The 14546-nt window shown below is 30.7% G+C and overlaps 1 protein-coding gene across 1 annotated transcript in view; it reads right to left on the bottom strand.

The window, feature by feature from the left end:
• Positions 1 to 14546, bottom strand: part of LOC137410410 (leucine-rich repeat protein lrrA-like) — a 166571-nt gene that overhangs the window by 28018 nt on the left and 124007 nt on the right. The window lies entirely within an intron of this gene.

Here is a 14546-nt window from a genome sequence, read left to right as displayed (position 1 = left end):
TGATCATTAGCTTTTGTTTATTTAATTTTTTTTATTTAAGATACATGTGATAACTCTTTGGCAACTGTGCAGTGATTTGATGCATTTTGAAAGCTGTTTAGATAGGCAAATATGTACGCATTTCCTTAAAAATATGGGCATAGTGGATTAATCTGAAATGAACGTGAGCATGACTATCATTAATCCAAAACAAATGTAATATTTCCTGTTTGAGGCTAACTAGGTGATGTTGCAAATAAAGTTTAAAACTTGGTATCTGGGTAGATTCTTGAAAATTATTTGCAGTGTATGGGGCATTTTGAAGCCACCATAATGTTTACAACATGTCTCGCTTGGTAAATCTGCTTACATTTTAGCTAACCCTAAAGCTTTGCGCAGAATAGAATACTGGAGAGCGGAGTAGGCAGAAAATAATAAATTCATTGAATATTTGTAAATTGTATATGCTACCGAGCGCAAACTTTATTTGGAGTAAACATTGGGCTTTGGTTTGGTGTATAAAGCATCAAATGTTATAATCTTGTTTTTGTAGGTGACCAGCAGTACTGAATAATTTTCTTTGTTGTCTATATTTAACTCCTGCTTCTTTGATATGCAAAACAAATATAATATTTCCTGTTTGAGGCTAATTACGTGATGTTGCAAATAAAGTTTAAAACCTGGCACCTGGGTAGGTTCTTGACAAACTGTTTGCAGTGTCTGTGAGATTCAGTAACTACCATCATATTAACAAATTTTGTAAATTGTATATGCTACTGAGCTCAAACTTCATGGAAGTAAACATCTTATTTGTCTTTCATTTGGCGTATAAGCAGCAAATGTTATAATCTTGTTAATGCAGATGAGGAGCAGTATTGAACAAGTTTCTTTGTTCTCTAAATTTAACTTGGAGTTCTTCGATATTACATAATTGTAAGCAAGACACTACATGCTCAATGTATGTCAGGCAAATAGTGAGAAGTGATAACATGTTGGCTCAGACAAATATCAGCCGGCACTTACTATTTACCAATGTTGTGAGACTTTCTCAAAGTAATTATTAAGAAAAAAAGTGACTATGAGCAACAAAAAGTTAAATGAGATGGTTTTTTCGAACACTAAACTGTAGGTAATTGTTCCAACAAAAGTAGTCAATGGCCGGCTATAGAATTTTTCTCGAAAACTGTTCAGTTCAAATTAGCGATGACAATAACAATAGCACCATAGGTAAATTATTGCACTATTTGTATTGAAATCTAAAATTAGTTTGTTATAATGCAATCTATAAAAAATACTTGCGAAGTTTTTCAAACAAAGTTAAAAATAGACAAAAACAAAGACTTTGGCCTGAGAACTTTCTTTATAAAAAAGCTCATGTAATAACCTTGCAACTTTGTATATATATATATTTTTTTTAATTATATATTATATATATATTTAAGTTTTATGAATGAATTTGCAGTCATCAACAATCCTAATAGAAATGGTATGAGATGTTTCAAGTTTAATGACAAAATATCACCACAGGTGCAAATGATATTTCAAACAGTTGTTTAGGCACACTAATCAGTCATTTAAAGAGAGCACATAGTCATAAACTATGTGAAAGCCAGTTCGGGCAATATGTCAAACAGATGGTAGAAATCTCATCACAAGCTTGTGAAATTTGAAACAATTGATTCGGGGAATTGGCCAATTATTGTAAGATAACGCACAGTCATATACCATATCAGAGCTGTTGTGATCAGATGCCTAAAATCTGAATGAAAAAAATAACCTCTCAACTGTGGGTGAACCCAAAGTGGGACCCATTAACCAAATAATAGAAATAGCATTGTGATAATATATCCTCATTTCGGTTTTGGAATTATTATCATGGGTGTGTATGACATTTAACCTATTAGTTTGGGATTTTTACCAATTCTTGTACGAAAATTATTAGGTGTATTAAAATATATTTATTTTCTTTCAAATATTTGCATGATAGAAACTATTGAGCCTATAATTGGCACACATACACAAGACAACAACACTAATGCAATACAAATATAATATAATTTGTGTACAGCTAAAAGACAATATTGCAACTAAAGGTGATTTGCTGTCCGCTAAGTAGGTATTTGCCAGATTATCTTCAGAATCTGTAAAACAGAATACAACCTTTCAAACACATTTCACTTGCTATGCCTGTTTGGCTTTTAATTCATATTGAAGTTTGTAAAAATAAAAATAGACAGTAACAATCCAATTCTTTAAGTATTTAATAAAATTTTAAGTATAACATTTTAACGTGAAACCTTCGGCAATATTTTACTAAGACAGTATTGTTTATGATAATAATCATCTATGTGACCAACATCCAATAATATGAAATATTTTGAAAAGGTGATTCGTCTTTACCGTTAACTGTTGTTCACTTTACTTTTTCGATTCGAAACGCATGGCATAACTCTTTGGCAACTGTGCAGTAAGTTGATGGATTGTGAAAGCTGTTTAGATTGGCAAATATGTACGCATGTCTTTAAAAAAATGGGCATAGTGGAAACCATGTGATATAAAATAAAAGTGAGCATGACTATCTGATGTTGCAAATAAAGTTTTAAATCTTGTGCCTAGGTAGATTTTCGACAAATTATTTGCAGGGTCTGTGAGATTTACAAGCTACCATTTCATTAACAACATGTCTCACTCACTGAATCTGCTTGGTTTTTAGCTAACCATAAAGCCGCGCACAGAATAGAATATTATAGAACTGCGTAGACAGAAAATGATAAGTTCATTTAATATTTGTAAAGTGTATATGCTATTGAGCACAAACTTTATAAGAGTTTAGGATCTTATTTGTCTTTGATTTAGTGTACAAGCAGAAACTGTTATAATCTTGTCATTGTGCATGAGCAGTGCTGAATTTTACTGATTGCAGTATTGAATAAGTTTCTTTGTTCCCAAAGTTTAATTGATCCTTCTTCAATATTACATAATCATAAGCAGAACAAGACATGTTCAATGTATGACAGGCAAAGTTTCAACAGTGATAAACATGTTGGCTCAGAAAACTCTCAAACAGCGCAGAAAGTTTATCAATGCTGTGAGACTTTTTCAAAGCATTTATTAATAAAAAAAGGGGTGGCTATATACATGTATGATCTACGCAAAGTAAAGTGAGATGAGTTTTCCAATCTTTAAAACTATAGGTAAGCTTTCCAACAAAGGTAGTCAATGGCCAGCTATAGAATAATTCAAAAAAAGATGTTTAGTTCAAATTAGCGATCACAATAGAACAATAAGTAGGTTTTTGCACTATTGCTATTGATATCTAAAATTATTTTGTTACAATGCAATTTCTAAAAAGACTTGTGAAGTTTTTTAAACAAAATTAAAAATTGACAAAACAGGAATTTTGGCTCGTGACCTTCCTTGAGTAAAAGACCAAAAGTAATAACTTCGTCAGCAGTAATAAAAACAGTTGACAAGGATCTTCAGGCAATTTTGCAAGTGTGCTTTTGCGAAGTTTCAACAAGGGATCTACCAGTTGGTAATTATTGGTGCTCAACACAAGTTTTTGTTTAACTTCGTGTCTAAATTATTAGAAATATTTGTGCAAATTGGTATCAATCCTGCAGACTTTTTATTATTGTGAATTTTATAAGCAATTATCAGCCTCTCTTGCTTCATATAAATTTAGCAATGTAATTAAAACCGTTAAATATTTTTCAGTGTAGTATGTTATGGAGAGCATATCTTAAGAGAAAAAATTTCTTCTCTGGATGAGAGACTGTGTAAAAGTCGCAAACCATATAATCTTATTATTGCCTGCAAGTAACCGTATTGCATAATTTCCTTTGTTCTATTAATAGATCTTGTTGCTGTTTGATGTTACATAATGATTACCTGGACCCTTGCTGCTTAATGTTTAGCAGAAAATAAGTGGAAAGTAATAATATTTACTTGGTTCAGGAGATTCTTTACCAACACTGAAAGTATACCAAAACGACGGATATTAAACAAAAATTATTAGAAAAACAACGGCACTAGAAAACAACTTTGCAATAATCACTCACTATTAGAGTTCTTGCTGTGCAAGCCAGTACATCAACCAAACTATCTAATGTGGTGCAAAAGAAAAAAACTTTGTGAGTGTGATATTCCAACAATCAACTTTGAGAATCATGCATTTTGGGTTTAAAAGATTTTTCCAATTGCAATTTAAATTAAAAACTAAAGCAAATAAGTAAATACATGACTTCAAACCTTCCATAGTTGGGGGTGATATAATTCTATTGTCTATCATAATTTTCTTCTGGTATAAGTTGCTCATGGTTAAATTGCATATAAATTGTCAAAATACTAAATTTCTCTTGAGAAATTGAAGGAGGTTTCATAAGAAATACCCTTCATATTTGTTTTAAAATATAACTGTTCAACTCTTTGTAAATTCGATAGTCCAATTAAAGAATTAATTTGTATTCCATATTACGTTTTGTTTTTCATAATGTTATCAAATAAATCATTTGACAATATTGCCCTATGTCAGTATAGCGTATGATAATAGTAGTCTATGGGAACAACATCAATTTAGATGAAATATTTTTAAAATATGATTTGCCTTGATCGTTAGCTTTTGTTCATTTTATTTTTTCTATTTAAGATGCATGTGATAACTCTTTGGAAACTATGCAGTGATTTGATGCACTGCGGAAGCTGTTTAGATAGGCAAATATGTACGCATTTCCTTAAAAAAATGGGCTTAGTGAAAATCATGTGATCTGAAATGAACGTGAGCATGACTATCATTAATCCAAAACAAATGTAATATTTCCTGTTTGAGGCTAGCTAGGTGATGTTGCAAATAAAGTTTAAAACCTGGCACCTGGGTAGATTCTTAAAAACTATTTGCAGTGTCTGGGGATTTTGAAGCCACCATAGTATTTACAACATGTCTCACTTGCTGAGTCTGCTTGCATTTTAGCTAACCATAAAACTTTGCGCGGAATAGAATACTGTAGAGCAAAGTAGACAGAAAATACTAAATTCATCGAATATTTGTAAATTGTATATGCTACCAAGGGCAAACTTCATGAGAGTAAACATTTGATTTGTCTTTGATTGGTGTATAAAGCATCAAATGTTATAATCTTGTTATTGTATATGACCAGCAGTACTGAATAAGTTTCTTTGTTCTATTTATTTAACTTGTGGTTCTGCGATGTTACATAATCCTAAGCAAGACACTACAGGCTAAATGTATGACAGGCAAAGATTGAGAAGCGATAACATGTTGGGTCAGACAAATCGCAAACAGCATCAAAATTTCACTAATGCCGTGAGACTTTTTCAAAGTAATTATTGAAAAAAAGAGCAACTATCAGTAACACAGAATACAATTAGATGGGTTTTCCAAACATTGAAACTGTAGATAAAATTTACAATCGAAGTTGTCAATGACCAGTTATAAAATAATTCTCATAAAACTGATTAGTTCAAATTAGCAATCACAATAACAATAGAACAATAAGTAAATTATTGCACTATCGCTATTGATATCTAAAATTAGTTTGCTACAATGCAATCTATAAAAAATACTTGCGAATGTCAAATAGGATGTTTCCATGTGAAATATTTGACAACATGGATCTACATCTGTATAGTTTATGATAACAGTGATCTTGGTGTGCAACGTCAATACAGATGTAATATTTTGAAAATATTATCCGGCTTGATTATTACAGGTGGTTCACTTTATTTTCTCCATTTAAAACATGACATTACTCTTTGGCGCCTGAGCAGTAAGTTGATGCATTTTGAAAGCTATTTAGATTGGCAAATAAGTACGCATTTTCTTAAAAAGATTGGCATAGTAAAAACAATGTGATTTAAAATGAACGTGAGCATGAGTATCATTAATACAAAACAAATACAATTTGTTCTGTTTGAGGCTAACTGGGTGATATTGCAAATGAAGTTCAAAATCTCGCGCCTAGGTAAATTATTGACAAATTATTTGCAGTGTCTGTGAAATTTACAAGCTACTAGTTTATTAAAAACATGTCTCACTCACTGCATCTGCTTGGTTTTTAGCTACCAATAAAGCCTTGTGCCAACAGAATATTATAGAATGGAGTAAATGGAAAATAATAAACTCATTGAATATTTGTAAATTGTATATGCTATTGAGCACAAATTTTATGGAAGTAAACATCTTATTTGTCTTTGATTTGGTGTGTAAAGCATCCAATGTTATAATCTTGTTATTACAGATGACCAGCAGTACTGAATAAGTTTCTTTGTTCTATTTATTTAACTTGTGGTTCTGCGATGTTACATAATCATAAGCAAGACACTACAGGCTAAATGTATGACAGGCAAAGGTTGAGAAGCGATAACACGTTGGCTCAAACAAATCTCAGATAGCACGAAAATTTTACCAATGCTGTGAGAGTTTTTAAAAGTAACTGTTAATAAAAACAAGCAACTATGACCAACAAAAAGTAAAATGAGTCGGTTTTCCAAACATTAAAACTGTAGTTAAGCTTTCCAACAGAAGTAGTCAATGGCCAGCTATAGAATAATTCTTATAAAACTGTTTACTTCAAATTAGGAATCACAATAACAATAGCACTATAATTAAATTATTGCCCTATCGCTATTGATATCTAAAATTAGTTTGTTACAATGCAATCTATAAAAAATAATTGCAAAGTTTTTTGAACAAAATTAAAAATAGCAAAAAAACAAACGTTTACCTGTGAACTTTTTTAATTAAAACAGCGCAAGTAATAACTTTGTCAAGAATAATTAACAAAACAGTTAACAAGAAATTGCTAGCAGTTTTGCAAGTGTGATTTTGAAAATCTTTGACCAGGGATCTACTATTTGGTATTTTTTAGTGATCAACAGAAGTTTTGGTTTTATTTTGTGTTTTAATTATAAAAAATGTTTTTTTTATATTGGTCTAACTTCTTTAGATTTTTTGTTGTTGCGAGTTTTTACAAATAGGTAGCAGCCACTCTTGCTTTATATAAAACAAGCAGATTGCCCAATTTTGCACTTGCATTTTGTTTTAAATGAAGGTGTTTTTTTATTTCTGCGTACTGCATTTATTTCTGTGTACTGTTTATATATTTGTGTAATTCATACGGTGCCTGTTTCAGTCCTACTACAGCTCTCTACTGATTGCAATATTCTTGCTTATCATATCAATCAAGCTAATGCGAGAGTCATGTAAGTTATGCATTGTTATGTTAAAACAATGCATACTTGTTATAAATGAACATACAATAGAAGAAAAAAAGACACTGATATTTATACATGTATATAGATTTTCAGTATGCATTGCTTATTTGCTGAGACGTTAGCTAAGCGCATTTGGTTTTGTATCGTATAACAAACAAAGTTTCATGCATTCATTGAACCGTATTAGGCTCTTACATATATACACTACTGAAATCCAGCTAAAATTATATATGATGAATACTACAATAAAATTAAAAAATTTTTAATCTATTGCATTCCCATGAACCAAGTAGTAATAAACATTAAAAAAATCATTCATGTTGACGATTATTTGCGTTCAGTATTTCACACCCATTTAACACCCCAAAAAATATTTTTATTGTTTGCGAGTATGCAAAAACACTTTGCTTTTTTGTATACCTAATTTTTTGCCGATTTCATGTGCTCGGTGGCCAATTTCATGTGCAATCTCATGTGCACACTTTCATAATTATGCTAGTAAAAGTTATGCATGACTTCATTTCTACTTCAAACTCAGTTCAAAAGTTCCATAGTTGTCTATGAAATCTTTGTTGAGTAATAAATATACATATTATGACACTTTTTTAATTTACTTTTAGGAACTATTAATTCTACACATGTATGATGTACAAAGGATAACTCAGCGTTAGGCTATTCTATTTGGATATAAATTCAATAGAACCAATTGCTTCTCAGGATCAATGCTGATCTTTGCGAGTTTAGTTTGTAAGTAGTAAACAGCAGGAGTAGCAAACTGATGTCTTATCTACGTTTTTGATTTTACAATTATTAATGCTTTTATCAAGGCAAAAATTTCAACAGAGTTTTCTATTAACTCTCAAGTCCTTCCACTTTGCAGAACCGAGAAGACAGCAGAATGCAAGGATGTTTTACACTCATGCCAAGCGATTGGCATAAACAGACAACAAATTTAATTACGTTACTGAATTAATTTTGTTGCGGAATCTCGTTTTATACTGCTAGCAATGCCAGTCATCAACATATTTACAATGCGTAAGCATGAGTTAACTATTATCAACAAAAGTAAAAAAACAAGTGAGGTGATGACAAGCACTTTTTCAAAAATCCAAAAGCCAAAAAGAATTAAATATATTCATTAAGTGTTGACACTGCTGCTTAGTTTTACACATTGATAACCGCAATTGATTAAACTTGAAACTTGTATAATTCCATTGTTTTCAAGCCATACATGAAAAGCAAGCATAGGGACATAGGAGTTAAATTACAATCAAGCTTTAGATAAAAAGATTGGTATTGTCAACATACTCAATATAAACTTGATGAAATATATATATTTTCTAAAACAACTATAAGTATTTTCAATGAGGAGCGATAAATGTATGGCAGAATTTTCCATCTAGCTATTTCATTCTCTAAAGATATACTACCTTGTCAATCTTTGTAATTGACTCTGATCTTTTAGTAGTAACAAATGTTTTTAGTGGAGCTGATGAAAGAATACTACATAGTAAAAAAGTTCAATGATGGACCATTGGTCTGAGAAAGAAAAAACAGAAGATTTGATTGAATTCTAACAATATACAGATCTCAGATTAGAAATTTGCAGAGACACTTGAAATTGGTTTAATAATGTTTGTTTTACAGTAAATGTTTTGAACCAAAATTATCAGACATTTAAGTTAACTTTTAAAACATATTTTAAATCAGAATTTTGACCATTATTATTCATAGATATAGGAAAAATGTAAACGAGTTAGAGAAAGCATTGGAGGCTACATGTTTTATTTTAATATTTTATTCAGTCTAAAAATATCAAGGAAGGATGATGTAGTAAAGTTCTTGCAAAGACATACAATGGATCAATATTTGAAGTCAATAAAGTACATGTACAGAGATCTTATGCTTAAGACTATGTGAAATTAACCTGAGATTTTATGCAGCTATAACTTATGTAAGAAATGTACGTAATGAATTCAAACAACTCTTTTGAATAATAAAGCGCAAATTTTTTTAGTTGCGTATAAACTACAACCATACTAAAAATAATAGCTAGTAAGTAAAGAAGGATGCATATGTGAGAATATTTGAAAAAGTACAAGAGCTCTCAAATATTATTAAAGGCCTGAACTATTGAAGGAAGCAAACGAGACACACTTTCAAATTTCTGCTGAGCGTGTATAACTGCTGACCAAATACATTATATTGTAAAAAAAACTTTGCGAATGCTAAACTACAAAATACATTTGTAATGCAGAAGAGCAAATATAGCCTTTAGCTAAACATAAGTTTAAAAATAGTGTAAACTCTCAATTTGCTTCCAAAGCTACATTTTAGATAAAAACTCACAAATATTGTGACTTTTCACTCACAAATATTGTGAGTTTTCATCTCTTGTAATTTCATTCTTGTAGAAACTCGCAAATATTGTGAGTTTTTACAAGATAGAAATTAGCTCCCCAATAAAATATATGTCCCCAATTGTTAGGTAAAAAGATTCTATGAGAAGAAAACTCCGCAAATATTTGCCTACTATCAAATGGAAACAGGTCAAATGTGTGTGAGAATTTAGCAAACTTTATGGGGACTTACATATTTTTTCACACACCCACACTCACAGATGTTCTCGTACAAATGCAGGCAATTGGGGACAGTGCTCAGATTTTGTCGGGAGTTGGATTAAACTATATATTTTTTAGTTTTTTATAAGAAAAAAGGGTTTAAAAAATTGGGGACGTCCCCAATTTCCGAACGTCCCCAATTTGTCTGTTAAATTCTGGTGTGAGTCCCCAATTGCATGCATTTACAAGTTCACACACGCACACACACACACGCACGCACACACACATATACGTGCACGCACACACATGCACGCACACACAGGCACACACACACATGCACACACACATGCACACACAACTGCACACATATGCACACACATATGCATGCAAACACACACACACGCACACACGCAAATGCACACACGCATGTGCATACACGCATGTACCCACACACATGTGCACACACGCATGTGCACGCGCATACACTTGCATAAACACATACACAAACAATTTGTTTTTTTTATGTTGATATGAGCCTCCTTATTAGGATATATATTTATATTTATATATATTGAGAGAGATATAGATATATATATATATATATATATATATATATATATATATATATATATGTATGTGTGTCTCTCTATCCCTCCCTATTTCTTTATCTCTTTCCATGTATATTTATCTCTCAACTTTTCTCTGTGTCTCTTTCTATCTCTTTATCTCTTTCTATCAACCTTTATCTTTCTATTTATCTCCATTTCTTTCTCTATCTCTTTATCTTTCTCTATATCTCCTTATCTCTCTCTTTATATCTATCTACCTATATATATATATATATATATATATATATATATATATATATATATATATATATATATATATATATATATATATATATATATATATATATATATATATATATATATATATATATAGAACTATATTTCCCAACTAGGAGGCTTCTATCAATATATAATCCATGTTAGGAGGCTCTGAAAAATTAGGAGGCGTCCAGGGAGCCTCCTAATTCTAGCAGTGTTTATAGTGCTTAACTACCCTATAGAAGTATTTTAAACATGATTCCCATAATTGCCTTATATATCTATATTCATATATATGGAAAAGAGGAGACAACTCCAACAAAAATGTGTGATTTTCTATCAATAAATTATAAACTCTAAGAGGTTCTTATATATGGAACTAGGAGGCATATATCACTTTTAAAATATTCTTACTTTTAATTGTTTTGGTATCGTTTCAGTTAATTGCACAATCTATTTAAAAACACATTGCAATAAGCTTATGACTAAGCATCAACCAATACAAGGAATTAGCAGCTATGTCGGATACAGTCAGTTTTGCTAATATTCATGATAGCTTTATTAGGTTTGAGAAATAAAGTTGTATATTAACAAACTACAATACATTACAATTTATTTGCTGACCCTCTTTATGGTTTTCAAGACTGCCATTTAAGCACTCCCTTTTTTTGCAAGGTTTCTCATTGATCTGCTCTTTTTTGTGAAAATTCACATTAATTGCACATTATGGTTTCAACTGATGTTTAAGCATGGCTGTAGTAAAAGTTTAAATAAGTCTATAATCAGTACAATTCATATTTTCGCTGCCGTTGCATCCAGCCACAAAATAAAATTTTTTTTTAAACTTTGCATTCGGACGCAATACCTGAGAGATGGTTTTCTAGTCAAAGAATTGATTTTTTAAATTTATTGAAGTAAAGTGGCAAAAGTATAACCACAGTATATAACAGCTAGAGAGATGTGGCTGTTATAATGTTGCTGTGGCTGTTAGGACTATTAGCTCTTCACCCATGTAGTCTACTAGAGCTTGGTAGCAGCAAAATAACTACATGGGGAGCACATCACATTTGGTAAGTTGATCATGTTATTTTAATCAATTTACAGTTTATTTACTTGAAACATACAGTTGTAGAAAAACAGTATAAATTTTATTTAATATTGAAATAGGACTAGCGTGAAAAAAGTATGTTTCAATTATTATAGCTTTTAAGGAATGTAGCATAGAACACGTTTGATATATATTTTTACACCCGTTTATGTCATCCAACTGCTGATATTGTTCTGCATAGAAAAGTCAAGAAAGGTCAGCATTATAATACCATAAAGGAGAATATCAAAACTTTTTGTAAAATTCTAATTTTGGACTTTATTATTGTTACACAAATGTTCAGTTTTCTAACATCAACACAGACACGCCAGCTGACAATTAATAGTTGTTTTAGTGAATCAGTTAAGTCTCCAACTTTGATCTATTTTCAGTTATTATTATAATAATTTTTGATGCTTTTTTATAATGATAAGTAAAGTTATTAATGTGGTTCTACCAACAGTCAAAACTGTTATTAGAATAACGTGATCATTATGTTATTGTATTATTGTTATCATGAATAGTGAGAGTTTGTGTATTTCAGTTATGATTTTGTGAGTAATAGTAGTACATGCATAGGCATAAGCAAGTAAGTGGGGTATATGCAGCCTTTGAATTTTAAAACTTTTAGTATTTAGTTTGAATCTTGTGTAGTAATTGTGTAGTAATTAGGAGCTTAGCTGTTTTATAGAGCTTCAGTAGTAGGAGGCAGATATTCAAGTTTGCCAAAAAAACCTAACCAGTGAACTAAAATGTACATTTTGCATTCATTTTGGTTTGTATATCTGTTTATGCTATTTGAATTATCTTTTCATTTTTTGTAGAAACTTGGTAAGCATTATTGCCAGTATATTCATCAGGTGGCAGAGAGTATTAGACAAAGTTGGATGTTCTTTTCTAGAAAAGGTACGTTGCTAATTACACGTTGGTTTGCATAAAAAATATGTCAAAATAATCAATGTTTCATCTACCAAATTTTATAATATTTTTGAACATATACATAATTATAGATTAAAAACTATAAAAAATTATATCAGTAAGGTTGTATTTTGAAATGTAGTAATGTTTGACGTTTTGGCAAAGTTACTATGATAAGCAAAACTTTAAATTCACCAATAGAAAATATACTGTACAAAGTTTTACTGCAACTAGCAAATGTATACCTGACGTAAGAATGTAAAAGCATGCCCAAAAGTAGTTTTTCTTTGTATAGTTGCAAATAATCAATGACGCTTTGGTTATAGATAACTGCTGGATGAGAAGCATTGATGGCCCACACCAAAGACTGATTTGCAGACATCAAATTAAAGGTATGCGATGTTGCAATAAGTTGCTGTAAAATAGCACATTATACATGCGAGCCAAAAATTAGTGTGATAATTTGATATAGCGATAGCTTCAGTAAGAAAAGCTGTCAATTTTTATAGGTATTGTATTATTTCAAACGCTTACATAAACCATTATGCCACTTTTGTGTTCTATTCATCTATTATTGGCAGATTACATAATACAGATAGTTCAAACCAATCAAAGGAATGTAGCATAGCATAGAGATTTAGTATTACTCTTCTTAGTCTTTATGAGTCATGGTAGCAATTGCTTAGCAATTGCATAATTATATAAAATGAATAGTTTTCTATGGTTACCCATTACCACTTTTAGTTACTCAGCCAACACTGAGAGTAATTATCAGATTTGAGATATCATGTTTAGAGGCAGGAGATTGACAAATATTTTGTTTGTTTTTACTCTTACCCTACCGTATGCGAATTTATGCTAAATCTATCAGCGACTGCCGTATGCACATTTATGCAAATTTTTTAACAATTGCGTGGTCACCTAATTTTATTATTCGTTGTAAACATAACCAATGATTTTAAATTTTTAAAATATTAAAAGAAGCAGTTTTAAATTTTTTTTTGTGAATTTTCAAAATAGAAATGGACATTTTTTGTGTAAGTTTTGTTAAGTATCGCGCAAGTCAGAAAACAGATAATTACTTATGTTGATGACATTATAGCCAATTCAAATTCAGATTTTTGTGATTACACAGATAATTAAAGTAGCAGCAGTGACTCTGATGATAGTGAAAGTAATGGTTTTGTAAGTGTAAGGGACATTGTAGAGGATCGTTTTAGCTTCGTAGTGATCGTAGCTTCACATAGCTTTAGCAATGCACAAAGTGAAGGTACATTGATTTTTGCATAGCACTATAATAGCTACTAGCATTGAAATATGTTAACATTTTAGCAAAATAAAATATATTACAAAAAGTTTCTAGATAACCTTTAAAGTTGAAACAAAATTGTATACATATCATGAAGCTAAATTGGCAATTTTCGGTGAAATGGCTGGCGGTAGGCCGGTAGCTTAATTTTTACATGGGTGGCAGTAAAAGGGTAAAGCTATAGAAGAATTAGAGATACAAATGTATGTATTTCCTTTTGAATGATTTAGTGAACTTTGATGATTCAAGACAATGAGTTTGGCAAATGATATATATATATATATAAGATGCTGCTGAAGTTGCGCAATGACTTGCATTTAATAGTTTGTTAGAAATTCAACTCATGGCTTTTAATTATTACCTCAAAATGTTGAAAACACGCGATAGGAAGGGTCAGAACACTACTAAAAGTCATAGTTGCTCAAACCTGAAATACAGTAGGTTTTATACAATTTGCTATACAATAACAAAACTGCAAAACTATTGGTAAAAATATAAATAGCAATATATATTATTATTTTTGGCCTTCGGTATCGGGCAGCATGTATGCAGTTTGTTTGCTGATGTTAACAAAAGTTTTACTAATAAGCTGCATAATTTGCTCAATTATTGGTGTCAACTTTAAAATTTAA

This window comes from Watersipora subatra, unplaced genomic scaffold (assembly GCF_963576615.1).
Source record: "Watersipora subatra unplaced genomic scaffold, tzWatSuba1.1 SCAFFOLD_80, whole genome shotgun sequence".
Classification (NCBI taxonomy): Eukaryota; Metazoa; Bryozoa; class Gymnolaemata; order Cheilostomatida; family Watersiporidae; genus Watersipora; species Watersipora subatra.
This window is presented reverse-complemented; position numbering and strand designations above follow the sequence as displayed.